Source organism: Xyrauchen texanus, chromosome 21, assembly GCF_025860055.1.
Source record: "Xyrauchen texanus isolate HMW12.3.18 chromosome 21, RBS_HiC_50CHRs, whole genome shotgun sequence".
NCBI lineage: Eukaryota > Metazoa > Chordata > Actinopteri > Cypriniformes > Catostomidae > Xyrauchen > Xyrauchen texanus.
The window spans coordinates 11675358-11702899 of record NC_068296.1 but is presented as its reverse complement, the minus strand read 5'-3'; the positions used below and the strand labels follow the sequence as shown (position 1 = coordinate 11702899).

The 27542-nt window shown below is 38.7% G+C and overlaps 1 long non-coding RNA gene across 1 annotated transcript; it reads left to right on the top strand.

Moving 5' to 3' along the window:
- LOC127661903 (uncharacterized) lies at positions 1–27510 on the top strand. The gene is made up of 3 exons (XR_007972806.1): positions 1–371; positions 24906–25065; positions 26144–27510. It is a non-coding gene; the product is annotated as an uncharacterized LOC127661903 (long non-coding RNA).
- Positions 27511–27542: the final 32 nt, after the last annotated feature.

Genomic DNA, 27542 nt, shown 5'->3' with positions numbered 1-27542 from the left:
CTTGTCCTGTCCCTCTTCGCAGCAAAATAACACAACCGTCAACAAGCTTCATCACACAGAACAGCCAACAAGCTCACTGTACAAAAACACTTGGATGCTAACTGGATTTTTTAGTTTCTACACAACATTTTTAAGTTCAGACTGTTGGAACCAAAGCCAAAGCATTTTCTCAACAGTGAGGAATTGTTTAGAAACCAGAGGGAGGTGGTAAGTGTGAGAGAACTGGACTAGGCAGACGAAAGGGTAAAGGGGGAGAGGACCAGGTCTGTATGGGGCTTCCAGGAGTTCTCTAAGGTCCTGGAGGCATGGATGCCACATCGGAATAAAGAACAGGACAGGAAGTTTCTGCTTTCGCACTGGTACAATGTGTGGTGAGTATGTGTTTAAGAGTTTCACAATGAGTTGGACTATTTACAATTTATGAGTTGAACTGTTCATCTTATTTGGCTGAAAAAATCCACCCTACTTTTTCATCTGTAAATAATGTGCCTTTTAAAGAGGTCCTATTATGCTTTTTGGGATTTTACCTTTCCTTTAGTGTGTAACATAGCTCTTTGTGTATGTAAAGGTCTGCAAAGCTGCAAAGCCATGCAAAAGGGAATTATTCTCTTCCACAAACAACACTGCTCAAGAACTACAAAAAACGGCTGGTTTGTAGTCCAGCCATTTCTTCCTTAAAGTATCTACGTCACTATAACATATTTGCATAATGCCCGCCTAAGGGCTACTTTATCCCACCCTCAAACAAACGAAGTTATAGCCGAGGCCAAGATGAGTTGGGTTAGTGTTGTCGCCATGTCATGAGTACACTGTTTTCTTCACTGCAAAACCTCTTTGTTTGGACTTCCAAAGGCAGACGAATTGAAGAATCAGTGGTTCAAATTTATTTTAATTATTTAGCAGTACAACCACAACCAATGCTAGAATTTCAAGATGGTTACACCTGAAAGATGGTGCAGTTCTCACTTTGTTGGGACAATCTGGTGCTTATGGATCACAACCTGTAAGTAGGCATGATAGAGTTTTGTGTTGTGGCTATGGTGTAAACCCAGTGCTGTAGGCCTTTGCTAACCTGCTAGCTAATGTTATTGCGTTGAAATAGTTTTGCTAATCATCTGCTGGTCCACATTTACCTTCAGTTGTGTAGAATTTTGCAGACTGTTTGTCGTTCTTCCAATCATTTATAGTGATCAAGTGTGGAGATGGATTTATTTTTACAAACGTTAATTTTACATCTGCAATCCACGGTAGTGCTCGGTTAACTTGCTATGCAATGTTATTGTTTTAGTAAGGGTTAACTATTCAGCTGTGGGCCGTCTTTTACCTGAAACTGTGCAACAAAATGGTTGATCACAAGAGTCTTAAATAATTACAAGCTGTAATATTCCAGATGCTATCATGGTAGTCCATGGCTAACTTGCTCACTAACTCTCTAATTCCCCCCAGGTAATGTCCTGCCGGGAGTAAGCCTCTGTTCTCCATTCATATCGGGCGAAAAAAATTCGGCTACACCCATTCTAGCAATAAATTACTAACTTGGATACACACGTGTCTTTTACTTGAAGCTTTGTTAGGTTCACAATACTCAACAGTGTACTTGTAATAAGCTACAAAATTAAAACTTTCCATTGTGAAACATCCTGCTCAAGTTGTGCTTGCGAAGGTGGTTTGGGTCAATCAGCTTGTTCTTCCAAACTTTCATTGTTTAATACATTATCGGACTCGGGCTAGAGCTGGTATGGCAAAAACTGACAGCACTTCTACCATAGTTACAGTAGTGTTTACAGAGCTGCTCACGAAGACTCGGGAGCTGAAACTCGATTATAGTAAGGGCCGTTACATTTCCGGCACACACTCTACCCTATTGACCGATCACAACCACTGACCAATCAGAGCAGACTGGGCTTTTCTGAAAGGGGGGCTTTAAAGAGACAGGAGGTAAATCAGAACTTTTGATCCAGAGGAAGAAGAGAGGTGACAAGATATATAGAGTATGTGAAAAATAATATGTTTTTTGAACATTAAAGCATGTAAACCTATTCTAGTAGACCCCCAAAATAAAATGATGAACCTGGAAATTAGCATAATATGGTCTCTTTAAGTTTTGATTCTGGGCTTAGGTAGGGCTTTCTAGTCCTCAATGAATAATATTACTCTTTTTTTTCCTAATATTAATGATAACTAAAGCCCTGTTGGGTTGGCACAGAGGTCACCAGGGTCAGGGTTTGGGCAGTGGTCACTGAATGTAAATGACTGATTTAGAAGGAACTCTCAATCAGATCGAATGTTTCCATACATGAAATGTAATTTTTTTTTCTTTTGAAATATTTAATGTGAAAAAGGAGTTATGATCATTTGTTGTATTGACTCCTATTCCACTTCTGCAGCTTGCATAGTTTGCCTATAGGGAGGACCGGCACTGGGGCAGAAAAGTTTTAGCATCTACAATGAAATTCTGAGGCATTACCATAATTTGTATTGTAAAATAACTTTGCTGCTAAACTTAATAATATTTATGCATTTAAATACAACTTATTCTATAACAAATTCTGAAAGTACTGATTGTACCTGTGCCTTTTTTTCTCGCAATATTAAATCATTTTGATTTATATTAAAAATATATCTATAAATAGATAAGCACATTATAATACCCAAATAATAAATTCACAGTATGCCCACCACTTACATTACTACTACACCACTGATGGTGATCATAGTTTCAGTCAAAGTACTACTCACTGCAGTCTTACTGCTCAAGAGCAAAACCGCCAATAAATTAGGTGAAGTCTGTAATTTCTTCATCACTAGCGAAACTGAAAAAACTTTCCATTTTCAAACTGGTCTCCCGAACACTTCCTACTTCTGCCACTGGTCAGATAGTCCCACCCCAAACTCATGCCATTGGTTTAGCCAATGTTGCTATGCTAAGAAAGTAACATAAAGAAAATTACACACTTAAACTTTTATTTTTGAGTTCCTTCAAACACTATTAGAAACTTTTAGAATTGGTCTTTCATTTTATTAATCCTATAAAGCCGTACATTTCATAATTGATACAAGATTTTCTCCAAATCAACAACATGATTATACTTTGATACCATGATATACTGAAAAAAAAACAGTTCTGAGCTATTCTGAAAGTAGAAGACCTTTTAATACAATTTCCAAAATGACCGCCTATGTAATGTGATGCACATGTCTTTTCACTGTGAAATATTTGCTGATTTTAATAAAGTTAAAGTAATATTAATGTTTGTGTTGATATTTCAAAATGAGTATTTGCTTTATTGAATTAATTTGTTCATAGTCAACATTTTGTCCAATATTTTATGGAAAAATCACGTTGAAATGTGAGTATAAAATATGAACAGGTGTTTGATCTCTCAATCATCATTACATTCAATTCATGCCCACTAGGGATGTCATGAAATATTGATATATCGTTAATTGAATGATGTGTTTTTTTTATCGATACATTTTTGAAGCATTGATAAATTAACATCAGCCAATATTTAAATTAGAAGGCTAATTTGCATGCTTTCATTTGACTGCCAGTTGCATTCCATTCAATGTAGTCTGACATAATAGCTAAGGAGGTTACGTACCATATACTGAAGCCCGTCACGGCATGAACAAAGCATCACACACATTATGAGCTGATGGCAGTCCAAATTTATGAACATTTTTGTACTTCTTCAAGAATTAACAATGTGACATTGATGAGTTTGCAGGTTAGTGTATGAAACTGGTGTAACTGTGCAAACTGAACGATTAGAAATGGAAATGTTTATCATGCAATTTCCCATAATGTAGCATCAAATAAGTCTTTCATGCAGTTAAACCACAAAAATACATACTTGTAGCTGAAAATACATTGTGTAGGCTCTATGAAAGACACTTTTACACAATATATCATCCAGTACTGACTGTATGGAGTAAATAATTTTCGTCCTTTAATAATGATTTGGGTCGAATTAAATGGAAAACTGCGAGTTGAGCTCCATGGCACTGCAGAATTTTTAACAGCCTCCAGTTTCGAAATTTAGAATGCACCATGTTGTCCACCAGAAGTGGACTTTAAATAGCTTTAAATAACCCTGCCGCTCACACTTTACCAAAGTTGTGTTGAGAAATATGTTTGAAAGACTAAGACTATTGTACAACAAGCAGCCCTATTTATGTCTGAAAAAAATATCAATAATCTTCTGATTATAAATGCCTGAAAACGGCATCAATCCCAAGCCTATAGCCCACCACGATAAAAAAACACAGAGCTTTGAAATACTAAAACAGACATTTTTTAAGATATACTTATAGTGGGAATTCTGCTCTATAATTATAAAGATCTCGTTGTTTACCATTATAAACTATTATGATGTCATCTTACTATAAGCTCCTGAGAACCAGCAAAAAAATAAAAAGTGTTTGGTGCATGAAAAAAGCATTTGTATGAAAAATAAATAAATGTCATTGCCAAACATTTGATATCTCTGAAAATCCCATGGTATCCTTTTAATAACTCAAGATTTACAACTGTGGCATGTACAGTATGGGCATAGAGAAATTCCTTAACAAAAATGAATTGCTGGGTGTCAGAAGGAGAATAATCTTCAAAACCTGATGTATCAAATTTGATGCAAGGTGTGTGTGTGTGTGTGTGTGTGTGTGTGTGTGTGTGTGTGTGTGTGCGTGTATGGGTGGTGTATCACTTTGTGGGGACCAAATGTCCCCATAAGGATAGTAAAACCCAAAATTTTTGACCTTGTGGGGACATTTTGTCTGTCCCCATGAGGAAAACAGCTTATAAATCATACTAAATTATGTTTTTGAAAATGTAAAAATGCAGAAAGTTTTCTGTGAGGGTTAGGTTTAGGGGTAGGGTTAGGTTTAGGGGATAGAATATAAAGTTTGTACAGTATAAAAACCATTATGTCTATGGAAAGTCCCCATAAAACATGGAAACACAACGTGTGTGTGTGTGTGTGTGTGTGTGTGTGATTAAATAACATGTATTTTATTAGCTTATTGTCTATAGGTTCAAAAACAGCTCCAATAACCCTAACCATAACCCTAACCCATACTGTATATACTGATCAGCCACAACATTACAACCACCTGCCTAATATTATATAGGTCCCACTCGTGCCAAAACACCAGCAACCTGCATCTCAGAATAGAATGTATAAATATCACCACAATTGTACAGAGCGTTTATCAGAGTTCCCGTAGACGTTGTCAGTTCGAAACAGTATGGCCATTGTCTGTTTACCTCTCTCATCAACAAGGCATTTCCATCTACAGATCTGCCGCTCACTGGATGTTTTTTGTTTTTTTGGCACTAGTTTGTTGTGTGTGAAAATCCTATGAGATCAGCAGTTACAGAAATACTCAAACCATACGTCTGGCACCAACCATCATTCATGCGATTATCTAATCAGCCAATCGTGCAGCAGTGCATAAAATCATGCAGATATGGGTCAGGAGCTTCAATTAAAGTTCACATCAACCATCAGAATGGGGGGAAAAATGTGATCTCAGTGATTTGGACCGTGCCATGATTGTTGGTGCCAGATGGGTTGGTTTGATTATTTCTGTAACTGCAGATCTATGGGATTTTCACACACAAAAGTCTCTAAAATGTAATTAAATAGATAGATAGATAGATAGATAGATAGATAGATAGATAGATAGATAGATAGATAGATAGATAGATAGATAGATAGATAGATAGATAGATAGATAGATAGATAGATAGATAGATAGATAGATAGATAATTTTCTGACTATTATTTCATTTGTCAGGCAGGCTTTAAAGGGTTAATCTATTTAGAAGTAATAGGAAAGTTATATACGTAACATCGAAATTTCTGATTCAGTTGTGTTCTTTTGTTAAGTTACAGAGGCTCTGGTGCATTAATTAATATACAGTATTGTGATATGGTCTACTAGGCTCCTTCCTAGAGCCATTGTGCCATATTGAGAATTTGACCATTCCCCTTTCCTGATCTGTATTAGTGCATGGGTCTTCAACAGGGGGGTTCACATTGTTTGTGTATTCTGTGGCAGTATATTGCAGGTGGTTACTATATTAAAAAACAAAATACAATATTTAGTTAACTTAAGGGATAGTTTACCCAAAATAGAAAATTCTGTCATAATTTACTCACCCTCATGTGTTCTAAATCTTTTTATTATTTGATTTTTTTTTTTTTTATAGTGGAACACTAAATTATGTATTAGGCAGTACGTTAGTCTCAGTCACCAATCACTTTCATTGCATTTTTGTACTTTCATCTTATATCCATACAATAAAAATAAATTGTTACTCAGGCAGTAATTTTGCCTAGTACCTCATGTTTGTCCCACAGAAGAATATTATACAAGTGTGGAATGCAATTTTAATTTTTAGGTGATCTAACCCTTTCAGTAAAATTAAAACATATGCAGTGTGTATGACACTTTATTACGATAATGATTACTTTAATGATATTGCAAATGTAAGCATCATAACTAATGTAAATACACAAATATTTTATATATTAGCACACTATTAAAGATAAGGTTTAATATCCAACATTCACTTCTATACAATATGTAACAGGGTCCTTGATTCTTCTCTCTGTCCACCAAGGGGTCCTAGTAAAAAGGTTAAAAACCCCTGTTTTATTCATTAAAGGACGTCTAACATTGTAAGAAACAAAACACTGTTGAAACACCCAGAGGCATCTTTGTGGTCACTCAGTTGGGGAAATTGCATTAGCATATCTCTGTAACCTTGTCCCTGCAATTACTAGTAAATCGCTTTTTGGATACCTGGATGCCTCCATTGATATTACCATACATGTAACCATACTTCTTAAAATGACACATGACAGGAAAATCTATTAAAACAAGTTAATAAATTGTGAAAATGATTAATGCAAATATTGTACTCAAGTCTCTATTCACTCTACCATAGAAGTATGAATAATCAACTCTGTGTGTGGGTGTATTGCCGAGAAAGACAGAGTGTCTGTTTGTGTACACATATGTGTTTGTGAGGCATCTAGGTTGAGAGTATGGTCACATTAGTGAATGTGTCTGTCATAACACTCACATTAACACATGTTTTCAATTCCCTTTTGGCAAATCCGGAAGGCTGTTCTCTCGCTTAAAGGGAGAAAAGGTTTAGAAACCATGGCGACCTTGTTGCGTCATGTTAATCAGTGTGTGTTGTCTATGGGGATGTTCTTATTGTGAAATTCTTTCACTTTCTGTGGGCCTGAAGGTCTTCAGCATGGACTCGCTTCATTGACCCATAGTAATTTCATTATTTCCTCTGTTACACAATCACCCAAAACTCTGTGGGCTTCACGTTTGTCATATCCATGCAGTGGGAGGGTTTCAAATCACATCCATGTCTGTTTCTCTCGCTACCTCCTGTTCTGTTCTTTGCCATCTCTGCCTCCACTCTCTATCATTAGTCACTTTCTCTCTTCCACTCATTCAACCATGTCTACCTTCTCTTTGTTTTACGTGTATTCTACACTGCAACATTCATTCAGTTAGTAGTCATTCAGTCTACTTGATATAACCTTTAAATGTAGATTTGTTGTTGTGACCTAATGTGGTCAGGCTGATTGAGAGTTGTTAAATGATATTTTGGAACATCAAACCAGTTTGTTTAGATTTGATCACACAAAAACACATTTTCCCCTGTGTCATCTGACAAAAGAGCTAACCTGCAGTTGTTATCTTAAGGAGCTATTTTTACCGAACCCTAAAAAAATGTGTTTTGTTGGTCTTTTATTCTGCAATTAAGTTGTCCAAGGAGGGGATTTAGGGGATTTGAGTTGAGTCTTTAGTGCTTGAGTCCTCTATCATGGAGAGCAAGCTAAGGATGTATGTAAATGTGAACTTTTGAACAGTGGGCATTCTAATATGTACTTACTTAGCACTTTATTAGGAACACCTGTACACCTACTTATTCATGTGATTATCTAATCAGCCAATAATGTGACAGCAGTGCAATGCACAAAATCATGCAGAAATGGATCCAATAACAGTTATGTTCACATCAACCATCAGAATGGGGAAACATTTTATCTCTGAGGTGATTTCGACCACGGCATGATTGTTGGTGCCAGTCCGACTGGTTAATGAGAGAGGTTAACGGAGAATGGCCAGACTGGTTTGAGCTGACCAAAAGATTACTGTAATTCAGATAACCACTCTGTACAATTGTGGTGAGCAGAATATCATCTCAGAATGCACAACACATCGAACATTGAGGAGGATGAACTACAACAGCAGAAGACCACATCGGGCACTTTATTAGGACCAAAGTGTTCCTAATAAAGTGCTCAGTGAGTGTTATTAAAGGAAAATTGCACCAAAATATGAAAATGTCATAATTTACTTTCATTATAATTGCAGTTACTCACCCTCATGCCATCCTTGATGTGTGTGACTTTCTTCTGTAGAGCTCAAACGAAGAATATCTCAACTCAGTTTGTCCTTTCAGTGCAAGTGAATGGTGACCAGACCTTTAAAGCTTCAAAAATCACATAAAGACCACCAAAAAAATCCAAAAGACTACAGTGGTTAAATCCAAATCTTCAGAAGTGATATGATAGGTGTGGGTGAGAATCAGATCAATATTTGAGTCCTTTTTTATTATAAATCTCAATATTTTTTACTTTCACATTCTTTCACATTTTGACATCTGGGATATATTTTGATGAAAAACAGCATAATTTAATCACATTAACTTTTTATAGGATCTTTTTTAAGCTTCAAAGTGAGTCCCTATCATCTGCCACTGTATTTAAAAAAAGACTGACTACAATATTCATTACAATTTCTCCTTTTGTGTACCGCCTAAGGAAGAAATGTTTGGGTGAACTATTCGTTGAAGAAAAAGTTCCAAATACAGTTCCAAACATAATGTCACAGCAAATGCAACATTTTAAGTGGAATGCTCACTATTTTCCAAATCTCCTGTATTAACTGAACTTTGCATGCGCAACTGAAGTTTGGGAAAAAGTTAATCCAAAACTTCAGTTGTACATGCAAAGTTCAGTTAGTACAAATGATTGCACACATTTCTAATTACCTCTGCAATTGGACCCCTAATAACACCTAAGATCAATGAATATACAAAGTGTAGATCCCCATTTCAGATTATTCCCAGTTCCAGAGCCCAAACATTCATGTTTTCTTAATTAACTTTTCCACTCAACTTTACTGCAGAGAGATCAAAGAAAATAAATTATACAGAAACAAAATTGGAATAAGTGTGAACTATGCAATATGCATATATTATGGAGTGGTGGTGGCATAGTGGCTAAAGCACAGGCCTGTTAATCAGAAGGTTGCTGGTTTGAACCCCAAGGCCACCACCATTGTGCCCTTGAGCATGGCACTTAACTCCAGGTTGCTCTGGGTGGATTGTCCCTGTAATAATTGCACTGTAAGTCGCTTTGGATAAAAGCGTCTTCCAAATGCATAAATGTAATGTAAATATATTAAAAGACCACAGAATACAGATATAATGAATGTAGAATAAAAAGCAATATATGAAAGAGACTTGTTTTTTTAACTTGTTTTATCATATTTTTATGCTACACATAGATTAGCTAATGTGTTTAGATAACAAAGTTTCCAGGTGTAAACAAAATCACTTCCTAAAGGTGAAAGTGTGTTTGAATAGTATATTCAGGGCACCTGCCAAGATGAGACCACCTGATTTGTGGAGACAGAAGTATTTAGGGATGTCCGCTAGATGTAGACCTAGAGACCGGCTCGTCTCAGCATGCTGGTCAGAGGGAGTAGACCATCATGGTGATTTTGAAGGAAGACAGAACTGGGCCATAGACAGTCCATTAGGGAGAAGGCTTTGCTATTCTGGTTCTTTCATCTTAAGAGGTCTCCATGACAGACTAATGGTGTTGCTGGGACTCTGGAGGGAAAAGAACATAAAATCACTCAAATCTGACATGAAAAAATTAAGCCTGTTGTACAAGACCTAAACTCACAATTTTTTATCTGAAGCATTGGGGGGGATTAACTAAGAATGAACTGCACCTCATAATAGCAGCATTTATATGTGATGTCTAAAATTTTATGAATTAAGCAAACCAGTAAAAGGTGTATGCAAAACTCAATTTGCATGAAGCAAATCATGAACTTGCTGGTCAGTTCTGATTGCTAGGTTGTGGAAAATGCAGCAGACTACCATGATCTGGCAAACATTACTGCCGTGGTCGTTAAAAAAGTACACACACATTGATTTTCTAAAAAAAAAATCAGTTTACCACCTGGCAAATACTGTTGATTTTTGTGAATGAGATTAATTTACATTGATGAGGATATGTGTTTGTGCTGAAGAGAATTACCATGACTTATTTCACATATTCACATTGCAGCATGTTTCAGTTTTGTAAGCACTAGGTTAAACAGAATCCACCAGTCTACACCAGACATACAATCAGCCTACAGGGACTTGCCAATCTACTGTGCAGACCAACCAAGGGAGAAATACAGCAAGTCATCAAAAAAAGAAAAATAGAAAGGCAGCAGGACATGACAACATACATGCGGAGGCACTAAAGGCAGACATTGAAAAATCAGTAAATATGCTCTACCCAATATGTCAAGCAAGAGACCCAAAAGCAGAGGAACAGTTCACAGAATTGATTAATATCAGGATCTCAAAAGCACAACCGGGCTGGCAAACAGTAAGGGACCCGGCGCTGACTGCAGCGGGAAAGCGATGTGTGTTCGTAGGCGTGTGTGCATCATGGCAGTGTGAAAGCAGATCCGTGAGGAATCCTCAGCAAAGACTGTGTTTGGAGGCGTGTATGTGTCATGGCAGTGTAGAGGGTAGATCCAAGAGGAATCCTCCAGTGAAGAGCGTGTGGGCACAAAGGCAAGCACAGCAGCAGGTTGTAAGGTAACCGCACTCCAGACACACGGGGAGAGACTGGAAACCAACACAGAAAACGAGACAGGACCAACTGAGGCAGAGAGAGCGAGGTGAGCTACAAGAACACACAACATCAATGTAGCAAAAAACATGAAACAATGAAGGGTTTAAGCAGGCGGACAAACAACTGAGAACAGGTTAGTGGCATGATCAGCGTTCCCATGGGAACAATCAGTGTTCCCATGGAAACGGTGATCACGCATGCCGTCAGCACCTGACACACATTTATCCATGGAGGACAACTCACGGAAGTCTTCAAAGTGAGGACTAGCTTAACTCTTCCTGCTGGCCATTGACTGGATCATGAAGACATCCACAGCAGGGAGAAGAAATCTAATCCAGTGGACACCCTGGGTGCAGCTCAATTACCTGAACTTTGCAGACGCCCTGGCCCTACTCTCCCATACCCTTCAGCAGATGCAAGAGAAGATAGACAATGTGGTAGCCACTTCAATACAACTTGACCAAAACATCCACAGGGGAAAGACCAAGATCCTGAAGGTGAATACAGCCAGAACAGCTCCAGTCACTTGAAGGCAACCCATGGAAGAGGTGGAGGCCTTGACCTACTTGGGCAGTGTCATAGACAAGCAGGAAAGTATAGAAGCTGACATCAAAGCAAGAATCGGCAAAGCAAGGACTGCCTTCATCCAACTAAGGAAGATCTGAAGCTCCCAGGACCTAATGCAGCAAACTAAGATCAGACTTTTTAATACAAACGTGAAATCGGTCAGAAACTTGGAGGACAACAGTGACTACCACCAACAAAGTCTAGACTTTCATTAACACCTGTCTGAAAAAAGTCCTCTACATCTACTGGCCAAACACCATCAGCAATAATGACCTATGGCAAAAAACTTCCCAACTCCCTGCCCATGAAGAAATCATGAAAATATGCTAGAAAGGTCACAGTTTCCGCAAGCCCACATCAAACACCACCAGGTAAGCTCTGACCTGGAACCCTCAAGAGAAATGAAAAGAGGAAGGCCAAGAATCACATGGTGCCTAAACTTCGAAGCTGACTGCAAGAGGATGGGCTACACCTTGATTCAGATTGATAGAAAATCCCATAGACAGAGATTGCTGGAGAGTCCTGGTTGGTGGCCTATACCCCAGGAGGGGTAGTAGGCATAAGTAAGTAAATTGAATCACCAGCTTTTAGTGAATAAGACATTTACATTTACATTTATTCATTTGGCAAGACGCTTTTATCCAAAGCAACTTACAGAAGAGGAATACATTTTTAGAGATTCATCTTAAGGAGACAGTGGTAAGAAAAGTGCTATATTACAAAATTTCACTAGCATCAGAATAGTTGTGTTAAAGACAGATTAAAGTGCAACAAGTATTTTATTGTTATTTTTTTTTTGTTACTGTTTAAGTGCTCATGGAAAAAATGTGTTTTCAGCCGTTTTTTGAAGACAGAAAGTGAGCTAGGTTCACAGATGGCATTTGGAAGGTCATTCCACCAACGTGGTATGATGAAACCGAATATCCAGGAAAGTGTTTTGGTGCCTCTTTGTGTTGGTACAACAAGGCATTGTTCCTTAGCCGACCGCAGGCTTCTGGTGGGAACATAGCTCTGCAGAAATGCTGGAGCAGAACCAGTGACTGTGCTGTATGCCAGCATCAGAGCATTCCATTTGATATGTGCATCAACCAGCAGCCAGTGAAGAGAGATACAGGTATTTGCAAAATACCATGCCCAAAAGTGCCATAACTGTTTAGTGAATTCTCCCCACTTTATGTGTGGCGTTAGGTCAATGAGAATAAGGGCACTCTTCAAATAAAGCTAAATTCTATAAATTGCTTTGATTGATTTATGTGCCTATTAGTGCCTCTGAAAACTTGGCACCATTTCAGATGGACTTCCTGATTAACAGTGACATAGAGTGGTCTCTCAGCTCTCTGTTCAAAATAGATAGAGACATTCTTATACAGTCTTTTAGGGCTGATGGATGATTCTGATTTTGTGAGGAACTAACTGTTCATACTTTCTGGAAAGTGTTTTATAAAGCCAATGGATATTTAATGTCTTGGATGATGCTTCAGAAAAATCTAAAGTTCACATGCCTTGGTAAGTTTCGCATACTTTTATCTTCGCCTTTGAAATTGTCATATCAAATTATATCATGCAATTTGCAATGCAAAGGATCTGGGTACAGGTCCAAATGAACACGTGAGTCGACAATTTAAACAAAAGTGTTACAGAAACACAGTAAAATTATAAAGATGCTTTTATGCCACTATCAATTAGGTTTAGGATTAGGTTTAAAATTTAGGCTAGGGAGGTCGGTTTTGTTGGAAAAAAAAAACAACAACTTAAAAACTTGATAGAACATTAACTCTATTCAGCTTGGAACTGCCACGATATGTGTAATGAACCACATAATGTTATTTTGTAAAAATGTCACCACAATCACATAACTTTCATTAAATCAGGCTGGTTTAAAGGGATCATATCATACATTTACGGAAGAGGATTAGGGCCAAGCAATAATAAAAAAATAAAACCATCTTGAGATTAAAGTCATTATAATGCGAGATTAAACTCGTTAAATTTCGAGAAAAAAGTCGAAATACAATCTTGAGAATAAACTCATTAAATATCGAGATTAAAGTCATTATAATGCGAGATTAAACTCGTTAAATTTCGAGAAAAAAGTCGAAATACAATCTTGAGAATAAACTCATTAAATATCGAGAATAAAGTCATTATAATGCGAGATTAAACTCGTTAAATGTCGAGAAAAAAGTCGAAATACAATCTTGAGAATAAACTCATTAAATATCGAGAATAAAGTCATTATAATGCGAGATTAAACTTAACGAGTTTTTTCTCGAAACACAACGATTTTTTTTATTATTGCTTGGCCCTAATCCTCTTCCGTATACATTTGATAGTTTTACCATTTTTATTTATTTATTTTTTAGTCCACTTATAATGTTAGTCAAGGGCTTTTATGCAAAAAACAGCAAGCAATTGCTGTTAGTACACACAGCCAGAAACAGCACAAGATTTTATTGACTTTCCCATAATTCATAAATACATTTTATATAGTTATTCTGAGGTTTAGGAATAGGGTATGGTAATTCCCGTCCTGTGGAAACTATCGTGAAAGTGCATTAGCCACTACTAGGGGATATGTTTAGCGGTTGGGTTAGTTTCGTACAACATGGTTACAATTTTGCCATGATCAATTTATAATAGTAGCAAAATATAATTCACTGGGCGGATCAAGTTTTTGAACACCAAATATAGCGAACAGTGCTGCCCACCATTTCAGTTGTCTGGGTTTTGGATGTATTTGTCCCAATCATTTCTTCCATAGGGAAGTCATAAAATACTTCATAAAAGTTCTAGGCCATCAACCAAACCAACCATCTCTGAGGTGAATCACAACTTTTAAAACTTTAATTCGAAGCAAAGAAGTATTTGAAAATCTTACAAAAAAGGTACAAGACCTAACATCTGTAATGAGGGCACAAACTACAATCCCATGAAGCATTGCGAATGACATTATCAAATTAAAAACAATAGAAAAATATAAATCTGTTAATGTAAAGGTGTTGAATATAGTATAGAAACAATATATTTTTAATTTATTGCACAATATTCAGATATTTGCATATATACAAGTTATGTGAGAGTCTAGGGAGACTCTCTCTGTGTCACTCATAGTGTGTCATGAGAGAGGGTGGTTGCTTCAGACCTTGTTTGGCATGCTTTGTTAGCTACAATTATCTGATTGGTGGATCTTTCTCAGCAGGATATGTTTAGATCATCATTTGGAATTCTGCTATTGAAACACTATTTTTAATCAATGAAGTTGAAATAACATGGACCCATGGTTTTGTCAGAGGCATATACACAACCTTGGAGCTCATGATATAAGTGAACATTAAAAATACATTTTCCTAAGGAACAAAAAAACTAAAGAAATTCGATTTTTACTTCCAGAGCCTGACTGTTGAGCTCTATAGGAATAATTGACTCAAAAATGTGGGTGTCACGGGCCAGTTGTGAAAACCATTTTTGAAGCTAAGTTTCATTAAATGGCATTTTGCACGATAGGGAGGAACATTTAGTATAATGAAAATGTGGTTTCTCATGCTATGACCTCTTTAGAGTCAAATAATCAATTACTTCCAATAAGGCAACAAAAACAGAAAATATGCATAAAAAAATATGTGATAAGATAAATATATATTTCAAATGCTTTTCGCTGTTAATTATCCTCCATTACGTAATATAGACACTACAGAAGCTGATTTATTTATGTGAAGATAAAATGAACAACAGACAGACTGAATGTATGAGTGGAAAAGATTTAAAACTTATAAGGGATCATACTGAATCTATCACGTATAGAACACGTCATCAATTTCTTCTCCCTTGGTCTCCTTCTCTCTCACACACAGTGAGATACACTTTTTTCTTTCTTTGTCTATCAACCATTTTTTTTTTCATGTCTCTTCAATTTCTTCCTTTTTTGTTTTACACCCACACATACACATGGAGGCTTTCATCAGATATATGGTGTTGGATCTGCTGTGGCTGGTAGCTAATTACACACAGGTCAAGGTGAACCATTAAATACTTGGACACTCCATCTTGACTCAGAGAGCAGAAGATGTCCAGAGATGTTAGATACGTACCTTGAGAACAGCCATAACTACAGCAGCAGAAACCCTTCAAAGACCACAATGTGCATTGTTTGTTTGTGGGCAGGTTTTGTAGTAGTGTAGTCAGTTACATTATTATTTGTCTCTCAAGTCAGTGGAAAGGCACGTCAGTCCTGAGAGCACTTTGCAGTTCCTCCAGACGAACTCCAGCTGAGCATCAACTCTGGTACAAGCCACATTTTGGTGGAAAAGGGTTTACAGATACTTGAGGGACATGAGAATTCCAGTAACATTAGAAGAAGAGCATGTTGACTAAAATAATTATGTTATTTATTTGACAGAATTCCCTACTCTCTAATCCTTCTATGGGAACTATTCAAAACTTCCATAAAAAATAGAAAAAAGAAATGATAAGTTTGACACCATTTATGTTGCATATACATGATTGTGAGAGGTGGTTTGTCGTAACATAAGGGCCTATATATCATGTTCATTCTCAGATAAGGTCTAAATTTAACCACATTAAACATTCAAACAGGCGCTTTAAGATCTCTTATAATATTAATATTGCAGTGTAGCCTCTTGTAATGTGGGTATGTCTAAAAGGATATAATTAATGCATGCTTTGTGAACTAAATTGAATGTGTACAACTGGAATACTGTGGGTACCACTGGACTACTGTATTAGGTATTCATTCTGACCTGGTTTCCCACCATCTCCTGACTGCAGACAGATGCTTCCAACAAGTGTTTAGTATTCAGAGATAAAGTTGTTTATTTTAAAGGGATAGATATTCTCCTTTATTTATGTACTCTATGTAAATTGTGATCGTTACTTAAAAAAGTGCTTCCAAAGTGAAAAAATGCTGCGCATTTGAGCCATAATGTTGTCTTTATGTTGGACGTTCGATTTTCAGAAATAGTCGCAAATTTCGGGACCGTCTCTAAAGTTGCATACGTCATTGGTGTACACATTTCTAACTTCAATCGCATTTGAAGCATATCTCCTACAGTCACAAAACCAACTCCAGAGTGATCATTTACAGTAGGTGTCAGTAAAAATTGACACCTTTTAGAGTTTTTATATCTATTAACATAAACTGTCAAATCATATGTAAACATTGCTATGCATGTCCATACTGTATAGTCTCATACACAAAATATACCATAATTTGAAGCTCAATAGCTTTTGAAGAGAATAATTAAAGTCATACAACCAACTCCAAATTGTTCATCTAGGAGTCTGGAATTTTTAGATTATATTTAAATATTTCTGTATCTATCAGTATTGTAATAGGCCTTGGTGTCAGGATCTGGATTTTATTTCTTTCAGCTGGCAACAAGATAACAATGCGATCTAAAAAAAATAAATGTAATAAATTGCAATTAAATTGAATACACTAATAACCACTAAAACAAAATGAAAAGAAAGACAAATTGCTATACAATACAGGGAACTGTGTACAGTTTTATTTATGTACATGTTTAGACAGATTATGGATGAGAGCCACAGGAATTCACAATTATTTACATAGGCAGCACTTCCAGTTAACTTGTTGAGGCCTGTTGAACTGCTTGTCTGACATAGAAATGCATGCCTCATGGAACCACATCTTGCATCGATGACATTCAATCTGAAAATAATAATAATAATTTTATCAAATTGCCCAGAACTCACTCACTCACTAACTATCTCTCTTTCACTCACTCACTCACTCACTCAATCACTCACTCACTAACTATCTCTCTTTCACTCACTCACTCACTCACTCAATCACTCACTCACTCACTCACTCACTCAATCGCTCACTCACTCACTCACTCACTCACTCACTAACTATCTCTCTTTCACTCACTCACTCAATCACTCACTCACTAACTATCTCTCTTTCACTCACTCAATCTCTCTCTCTCTCTCTCTCTCTCTCTCTCTCTCTCTCTCTCTCTACACACACACACACACACACCTGTAAACAATTTAGTATGCCCATTAAAAATGTATAGTCAATGCTACATTACCCACCCAAAGCATTTTTGGACTTCATTTGACAGTGTTTAAAAACCTCATGAGCAGGCTAGTATAGTTAGACAATGTCAAAGTCTGTCATTTTATTCTTAAGAAAATTATCATTAAGAATCCAGAGATTTTAATTATGCCAAGTCTCTGAAACACCAATAGGAGGGATAGAACATCATTCTTTAAAGACATATTTCTTCATTTTGAAATTTTCAAGATGATACTGGAGAGCACTGGCTAACAGCTTGATCCAAAATATAATATTTTTGTTTAGAGTAGGCACATACATGGCAATGTTTACATATGATTGGACAGTTTATTTGAATAAATATGGAAAATCTAAAAGGTGTGCATTAATGCTGACAACTTGAGGAACACTTTGGAGTTGGTTGTATTACTAAGTCATTCTCTTCAAATGCTACTGAGCTTTAAATAATGGTATATATTGTGTATGAGACTATACATTAGGGACATTCATAGTAATGCTTGCATATGCTTTGACAGTTTATTTTAATAGATATCAAACATCTAATAGATGTGCATCATTGCAGACACCTAGATGAACACCTTGGATTTGGTTTTGTGACTGTAGGTGATATGCTATTGAAGTTAGAAAAGCACACACCAATGTTATATGTAACTTTAGAGAAGGTCCCTAAATTTGCGACTATTTCTGAATATCGAACGTCCAATGTTAAGCCAACTTTATAGTACTGCTCAAGTGTGTGGATTATTTCAATTACGACAACTCTCAGAGTAGATTAAAGATTTTTTATGAATGACAATGGAGTAAGTTTGGTCTTGGCGGAGTTTCACATCACAAGCTTGAGCAAGACGTGAACAAATCGTAGGCTTAACTACATAGTAACTACAGCAGCAGACCCACCAGGGCTTTAACACTGTAAGCGTTTTAAAGTGTCAAAGCAGCAGCTCTATATAGAAAATAAAGTGATTTCTATGGAACTACGTTGAGTATTTTCCTTTATTAAAATATTTATACTTAGCTGGAATAGGAGATTGATAAGTATTACAAACTTGAAAGGCATGAAATCTTATTTACATGATGCTGATCTAACCTTATGTAATCTTACATCAGTTAGTGGCAGCAAACACAATAAACTCTGATCCTTACAAACATAATTCAGTGGAGAAACTGAGGGGGGAAAGGACAAGCCGAATGTTTGTACAACACAGGATGCGATCACTCGGTTTAGATCGATCAATAATAAGTGTATACAACCATCAAATAGTGATATGTCTTGGTTCAAACATCAGGCAAATCTGTAGAATACTTTCTTCATAAGAAAAATTATGCACTTCCAAAAAAAAAAAAAAAAGAAAGAAAAGTGAACTCACCATCACCAATAGCTGAAGCAAGCAATCCATGCTTTTTCCCTTGTTAGTTAATCTGTAAAAAATGTAAGTTCAGGGTTATGAGCACTTTGTTTCTCCACAGTCAATCTTGTGTCATCCATCGTCAATAAAAGACTGAGGTAAGTTCTGAATTTAGGTCACACATGCTGTCGTGTGCATTGTTTAAATTTGGCAGCACACTGGCTGTAGGTATTGTTGTTAACCCTTTAGATCTGCCCTCTGTATAGTAGTATAAAAGACATCTGATCTGATGACTCATCTGGGCTGCCACCTTCGGGTCTGCTCGCCCAGTCTGAGGCTGACGCGCAGATGTCCTCTATGCTTTCCCGGGCCGCCGTGAGCGCGAGGCTGGACTGGAAACCTCCGCAAGCAAGGTAAGTGCTTTGAGTCTTTTCTCAGCACCCAAGCCTCAGGACACTCTTCTGTCTACCGACACGCTATTACCTGTTCCCCCCCGCTGCGAAGCCCCGCCCGGTATGTAAAAAGCAATCGTCCCGTTAGTGCCCCTCACGCAGAGTTTGGATGCATGGCTTTCACTTCCCAATATGTCGCGCTGGCTGGCCAGGATCATCCGACTTGGCTACGCGATTCAGTTTGCCCGGCTCCTGCCTCATTTCAGCGGTGTTTGCTCCACTTCCATGCGCGGCGAGAAAGCCAGCGCCTTACGAGCAGAGATCACAACCCTGCTCCTCAAGGATGCGATAGAGCCCGTCCATCCAGCCGAGATGGAGAAGGGTTTCTACAGCCCTTACTTCATCGTACCAATAAAAAGCGGCGGGTTGCGACCAATCTTGGACCTGCCTTACACAGACTCCTGTTCAAAATGCTCACGCAGAAACAGATTGTTACCTGTGTTCCACAGCTAGTTTGGTTCGCGGCGGTAGACCTGATGGATGCGTTCTTCCACGTCTCCATTCTGCCTCGACACCGACCCTCCTATGGTTCGCGTTCGACAGACAGGTGTATCAGTACAAGGTCCTCCCCTTCGGCCTGTCCCTGTCCCCTCGCGTCTTCACGAAGATTGCTGAGGCAGCTCTTACCCCGCTAAGTGAAGTGGGCATCCGCATACTCAACTACCTCGATGACTCGCTCATCCTGGCTCACTCTCGAGAGTTACTGTGCACTCACAGGGACCAGGTGCTAAGGCACCTCAGCCATTTAGGGCTTCAGGTCAACTGGGTAAAGAGCAAGCTCGTCCCAGTTCAGAGCATCTCTTTTCTCAGCATGGAGTTAGACTCATGACAGCGCGTCTCACCAACGAGCACGCTCAGTCAGTGCTCAGGTGTCTCGCTCTCTTCGAGCCCGGCACAGCGGTTCCTCTAAAACAATTCGAGAGGCTCCTGGGGCATATGGCATCATCAGCCGCGGCCATGCCGCTCGGGTTGATGCATATGAGACCGATTCAGCACTGGCTACAGACTCGAGTCCCGATATGGGCATGGCGCCATGGCACATACCGTGTGACAATAACCCTTTCTGGCCATCAGACTTGCAACCCTTGGACAGACCTCTGCGTTCTGCGGACCGGAGTCCCCTTGCAGCAGGTGTCCAGACGTGTCGTGGTGACCACAGACACGCCTTGACAGAGTTGGGGTGCCATGTGCAACGGGCACGCTGCCGCTGGCCTCTGGACAGGACCAAGGCAGCATTGGCACATCAACTGCCTAGGGTTGTTGACTGTATCTCTTGCCCTACAGAGGTTTCTCCCACTAATCCGGAGCAAGCACGTCTTGATGCGTTCAGACAGCACCGTGACGGTAGTGTACATAAATGGGCATGGCCGCGTACGCTCTCGTCATATGTCACAACTCTCCCGCCATCCCCTCCTTTGGAGTCAGCCGCGACTCAGGTCGCTGTGCGCCACTCACATCCCTGGCAACCGCAACACGCAACACAGCACTGTTGTGGCAGGTTTCGCCGAGTGCAGAGTGGAGGCTCCACCCCCAGATGTTCCAGCTGATATGGGACCAATGCTGCAAGGCACAGATAGATGTCTTTGCCTCCCAAGACAACTCCCACTGTCCGCTCTGGTACTCCCTGACTGGAGCTCCTCTTGGGGCAGATGCGCTGACACACAGCTGGCCCCCAGGGCTGCGCAAGTACGCATTTTCCCCAGTGAGCCTTCTTGCACCATTGCTGTCCCCCTCCACCTTGAAGGTGTATGTAGCTGCTATCGCAGCCCACCACGACGCAAGTCCCTAGGTAAGCCTGACTTGATTATCAGGTTCCTGACTGGCCACTTTTAGCCACTAAGCGTCGCTCCCTGGATGTTCTTCTCCCTAGCCTTCTGGCCGTTAGTCTGGACCTACCACCGCGCCATTTCCCACGTACGGCTTCACAACCCTCGTGGTGTATTTTCCACATGTTACCTCCCCCTAGATTGGGCAGGATGTGACCTCCACAGGGTCTTTTCCCCCTGAAAGAATAGGACCGGGAAAGACCGCCTTCCCAGACGCATTTCATAATGTTAAGCCCCAGCCGCTTCACGTCCTATGTGAGAGACATAGTGAGAGAAAAGGCGCGGCTGCCAGGCTTGCTCCCATGCTAGTCATGTATCCCCTGTTACCCCCTCAGGGGCGGGGGGAACTTAAGGTCTGTATGTGACACCTCTTTGGGGGCGTTGGGGAGGGCCAAGTGTAGACGACACAGTTGCCTCTAGAACACAGTAGCCTACTTGCACCTGTCTCGGCAGTTCACGTAACATGGTCAGTGCGTGGTGTTTTTATATGAGACCCCCCTGTCATGGTTACTGTTGTAACCATTCCCCGAGGGAAGGAACGAGATGTTGTGTCCCTCCTGCCACAGCACTAGACCTACCACTATAAACGGCCGTACCTTATTTTTGGCTCCTCAGTGCAAAATCCTGACTGGCACTCGCTGCCCCGCTTCCCTTTATACCCATATGTCCGGGGCGGGGCATGCAAAGTCTGTCTGCCAACTTGACATTGGCCTTTTCTCAGGTTCAGGGGGTATGTTTGGCATCCCAGGAACTTCATTCAACACAACGTCTCTTTCCTTCCCTCGGGGAACAGAGGTTACAACAGTAACCATGACTTTTGGTGCATTTTGAAATGTTGTCTTGTCAAAATTAACCGAACCAAGACGAAAATTTACAATGGTGTAACAATTTTAGCCAGTATTTCTGAACAAATCTAACTGACTGACTGACTGATTGATTGATTGATTGATTTAAATTTTGGATTGATGAGAGTTTGAATTGGTACAGTTAATATGGAACATTTTGAATAAATAAGATCTTCCAAAATCAAGTTTTGGACAGCCAATCCATTGTTGTTAACACTATAATACTTCACAAAAAATTTTATTAACACAAATATCAGCATAGAAATATATGCAGCTCCATCTCAGAATCAAAGATGATGGGTGTGTGTCATGTGACAAGAAGCATAATACAAACTCTTGAATCTGCTCCATTCTGTCTTGTTCCAGTGTTAAAGTCCTTTAAATAGGTCCTTAGTACAATGGATAGAACAAGATGGTTGAGTCACTGAGTTCATCAGATGATGCTTATTTTTCAGACAGTGGTTTTAGGCTGTTGGGCTTGCACGGTGTGAGTCAACTTATCCTGTTAGCTTTCAGTCCTCTATTCCACCCCCAACTTTTTCTTGATTTTTTTTGTTATTTCTCTCTCTCTCTTTAATTTTTTTTTTTATAGTATTGTACATGAGTATGTAGAGCTAATAGAACTAAAAAAAGATATCTACTCTCTGCACTGTTCCGGCTCAATTTAACCTCCAGTGGTGGATCGTATTACATTCTAATTGCAGCATTTCAAAATGTATTGTTTTTACCCTTCTCTAAATCTTCTCCAACTAAATCAACTCCAACCAGAATATCCATTATAACCAGAATAACCAGAAGTGTACCACTTTACACAATGTCTCTTTTTCTTTCTGTTTCTTTCATTCCCTCTAATTTCTAGCAGCCATGTAGCTGTTGCGCAGGGCTGTTGAATATCATTCTGAGCCTTGCAAGGCATTCAGGCCATGTGCAAGTTCTTCTCTAACTAGGCCTAGAGCAAGGAGGTGCCGCTTGTATTTCCCCCTAATTGGGTTGGAAATAATTGTGTTTTACCGCTGAATGGCTAAACTATAGCAGAGTGGAAAGAGGGTAACAGCCTTGTCTCACAGGCTCTCATGGGTCCTTATGTTGCTGCAACAGCTGCTTGCCTCTGTCCTGTTCACCCCCAGACATCTTCTGTTGCGAAAAAGCAGTCAATAAACACCTGAGAAGATGTTCAGCCATAATTAGTGGACATTCTTTTTTTTTTTTTTTTGAAAAGCCCTCAAAGCTTTCGCATCTGTTCTGTTTATGTCCAATTGATTAGCCGTTTAATTACAAAGTGGCAAAACTGGCTGCCCATGATTACGCTGAATATGGATTGTAAAACATTCACTTTGACATGTGGATCACATCAGATTAGAAGGGAGAGCAGATTTGTGAAACAAGAAAGAAATGACAACCCAGAGAGCATGCCCTTCAGTCGTACTTTGGCTAATTGTAATGTGCTTTGTATGATTTCATAATTTGTTTGATTTTTCATCTTATATATTTGTAAATCTCAAAGAATTGACCATTTAACATCTTATAAAGGCACAATTTTATATTTTTGAAGCTTCCATTTTCTTGGCCTTCTATATGTGTGTGTTTTTACACCTTAGAACTGTGTGTGTGTGTGTGTGTGAATCAATCAGACTTGCGATTTTCATCTAGTAGACAAGTTTTACTTCCTTTCTACATCCGTTGACCGTTGGGCACAAGAGCTTCTTTGTTGGGCATTCCAATTTCTCCCATTAATTTAAACAGAAGTAACTCATCTCTGCTAAAAAGTATCTGGCCTCACACCTCACACTATAAAACTACAATGCCAATCATGTACTATGTCTCCTCCCTGAATTTTGCACACTTTTACTCTGATTTCTTGCAATACAGGGACAGTTGAAGTTTATAAAAGCAATACCTTACTTTATTTAAAAAGTAACTCCAATATTATCGTCTAAAATAAAAATTTTCGCATTACTTTACTTGTTACTAAAAAAGTAATCTGATTATGTAATGTGCGTTACATTTATAATGTTACCACCAACACTGACAAAAACACAGGCAAAAAAATCCCACAGATTTAAATAGATGGAGGGACCTGAGCCATATGGTCCAGAATATCATGAAGACTAGAACCCTAATTCTAACCCTAACCCTTCTGGGTTATTATTAGAATAACCCAGAACACCCTCACAACCACCTACTGTAGCAGTGTCCTAGCAACCACCGAGATCCCCCTTAGTAACCTCAACATGCTGACAATAGGTATATATCAATGGACCAATAGTGCCCTGTGAAGTGTACTTAACACAGTATTCAGTCATCTGATGTGAGATTTTAATCCAAATAGAGCATATGGCCCTGTCCCACACTACACCCTCCACCCTTGCTACTTTCTCTGAGTGCAGACCTCTCGGAGTGCTAAAATGTCAAATAGGACACGTACGGTCTTGTGGACTTCTCAGGAATGCGCAAATGAAGACCACAAGACTGCAAGTCCACATCACGTCTGCCATATTGATCATGGCCTATATGTTCTGTTAGAAGGGCACTGCAAACAGGAGAGAGGATACATTTCTCATCTTACTTGAAACCCATAATCAAAGTGACAGGCAATGCTAGTGTTTGATGTTGTTGCAGGATATTCCAAATGAATGAATTTTGTCATTTTTCCCCCATGCTCAGTGAGTAGAGAGCAGTGAATTCTGCATAGGAACCCTGCAAAGATTTAAAAAATCTTATTTTAAAGTTATTTTAGTATGTTTTGCATGTCCCTGTTTACTTCAGTCAGTTTTCATTCTCTCTCTCTCTCTCTCTCTCTCTCTCTCTCTCTCTCTCTCTCTCTCTCTCTCTCTCTAGCAGGCGTGGCACCCCCTGGAGGTGGGGATCAGTGATATTAAACATGCTCCCCCATGGCCATCATCACAGGTGCCGGGCCATCGTGAAGGAGCCAGAGAATGATCGCGAGGAGAGAATTCTGGCAATACTAGGGATTATTGGCACTGTGCTCAACCTACTGGTAGTCATCTTCGTCTACATCTATACCACTTTTTAAGATCCCAAGTTACAGGATTCCCTCATTCACTGAAGGAGTTTCAATAATGCATAAAAGATCATACGTGGATAAAAACTGGCATAATGTTTCTTTGCCAAAAACCATAAAACAGTGCCTGGCCTATTCAACCAATCTAGAAAATACAACTAATAAGCTAAAAACTATGCTGAGACCTTCTAGATTCAGTTAAGTACAAAGGGAACACTGTTATAAATAATTTTGTCATCTTAACATTTTGAATATTTATCTGTTCATTTTATATAATCATGTTCATAAACGCATGTTCTCTGATTTTTTACGTGAGTATTATATGCTATTTCAGATGTCTGTGAATTTCACTTACAGCTGACCTGTAATGTGGGCACAACAGTTGTGGGTCTAGAACAAAGCACCATGAAGGTTCAGATGTTTAAGCACTGAAATCAATTTTGGAGCATGCTGAGATAATAGAGAGGAACTTATTTGGATTTATTTATTGGATTTGTTGTATTACTGCTTTATTCTAAATTCTATACAAAGCACAACAGAGCAGAATTCAACAATGGCGACTTGTTCTCAGGTTATCAGATTAAGAAACTGTCAGAATGTTTACTTGAAAAGTAAAGGCACATTGATCATTGTTGGGCTCTTTTGTTACTGTCACACTCATAATGAGACTGATCTCAATGTACATTTTCGACTCAATGTGCTTTTTTCAACTAAAAAACTTTAAACTGAGAAAATATTAGTTTTAGTACAATAGTTTTGTAGAACAAATGTGTTTTGACATTCTGTAAAGTATGAAAGGTCAGTTGGAATTATATGAAATAAGACAGGGTTACAAATATTCTTTTATGACATCATAATAATAATATTTTAGACTGTTGAAATGGAATATTAACTTCTGCAAAGTTTTGAAAGTAAATATTTCAATTTAATAAAGTTACAAAAAACTGTAACCAATGTTTGTAATAATTATGCATAATTTACATGGACTGTATTTCAATAATCTGAGGCTTATTAATAATATAAGTCTTATTTCTTTATTGTGTTTTTATGTCAGAGGGTGAGGGGAGACAAAGTGACCCAAACGCAGAGGGAAACTTTTTTTACCACAACATATGTAAACAAGGACAGGCTCACCTGACACCAGCTGCAGTAATGAGCTGAGTCAAAAGCTATAGCCACTCAGCGGGCTTAGGAATGATGTGTGTTAGTATGATGAGTGTGTGCTTTGATATTGAAGTCAGGATCAATCCGAAGAGAGCCTGTTGAAGCTGGTGCGAAGCAAAGCCCAGGTGAATTTCTCCCTCGACACGTGGGCAGAGACCTAGGAATCCTCCTCCAAGGGATCTGGGCGACAATACAGGTGAAGTCAATGGCGAAGAAGAAGATAACCACGCCTCTAGAGACAACCAACAGACAAAGAGAAATCTCCAACTAAACAAGAGAGCATGGTTAACACTTGACAGCAAACAATAAACTGAGAAAGAAAGAGGGAAAACACAAGGAATAAGTAGGGAGTGCAATCAGTGTGAAGCAGGTGGAACGGGCGAGTAAATCATTGCCATGATCAGCTCTTCCCGGGGAACAATCAGCGTTCGCATGGAAACACTGATCACGCATGTCTGTTCCCCCTATGTTTCCCCAGTTAGTGTTTCCCGTAGCACTGTTAAACATTAAACATAGGATGAACAGACTTTGACAGCGCCATTAAAATAATGTTTAAAGGCACTAAGGGGAACACTAACCGGGGAAACATAAGGGGAACAGACTTTGACACATGGGAGAGAGAAAAACAAATAACAGTATGAGCCAGCACAAATGCCGGAATCATGATGTTTTATTGTTTTAAAAGTGATGTGTGTAATACTTTTTCCTATTCTGTCTTTATTTTTAATTTTTTCATTGTAATATGAATAAAATCTTATGATGGCAATATAATCATACTTAGAAAGGAAATCCCTTTGGAATGGAAGCAGTTGGCAAAAGTGATCAGCATAAGTACCCCGATATTTATTGTTCTCTGGCACCAAAGAAAAATAAATACTGAATCACCTGAAAGGCTAAATAAGAGATTTCCCTTTCTTTAATTAGTTTATTCGGCTCTGTTGATAATGAAGATAGATGACAGGAAAGGAAGTGGTGGAGGAGAGCATGTGAGCAGGCACCTTTGGGAGCTGGAATGCCTGCAGCAAACATAAAACCATCTGCTCTCCTCATGGACAGTGGCATTTCACAACATACAATGTTTACACTATGTGATTGTAGGAGATACAGTTTTCAGATGCATGCTATTCTATTATGTTGAATATAACATTTTAATATTATATTATATTATATTATATTATCCCCTTACTGAGACCTGAATGTGACTGCTGTGTGCGGTTTCCATTCCTCTTTTTTATTTGTAACAAGTAGTCCCTCAGAAATACGCAAAAAAAAAAAAAACATTTCACATG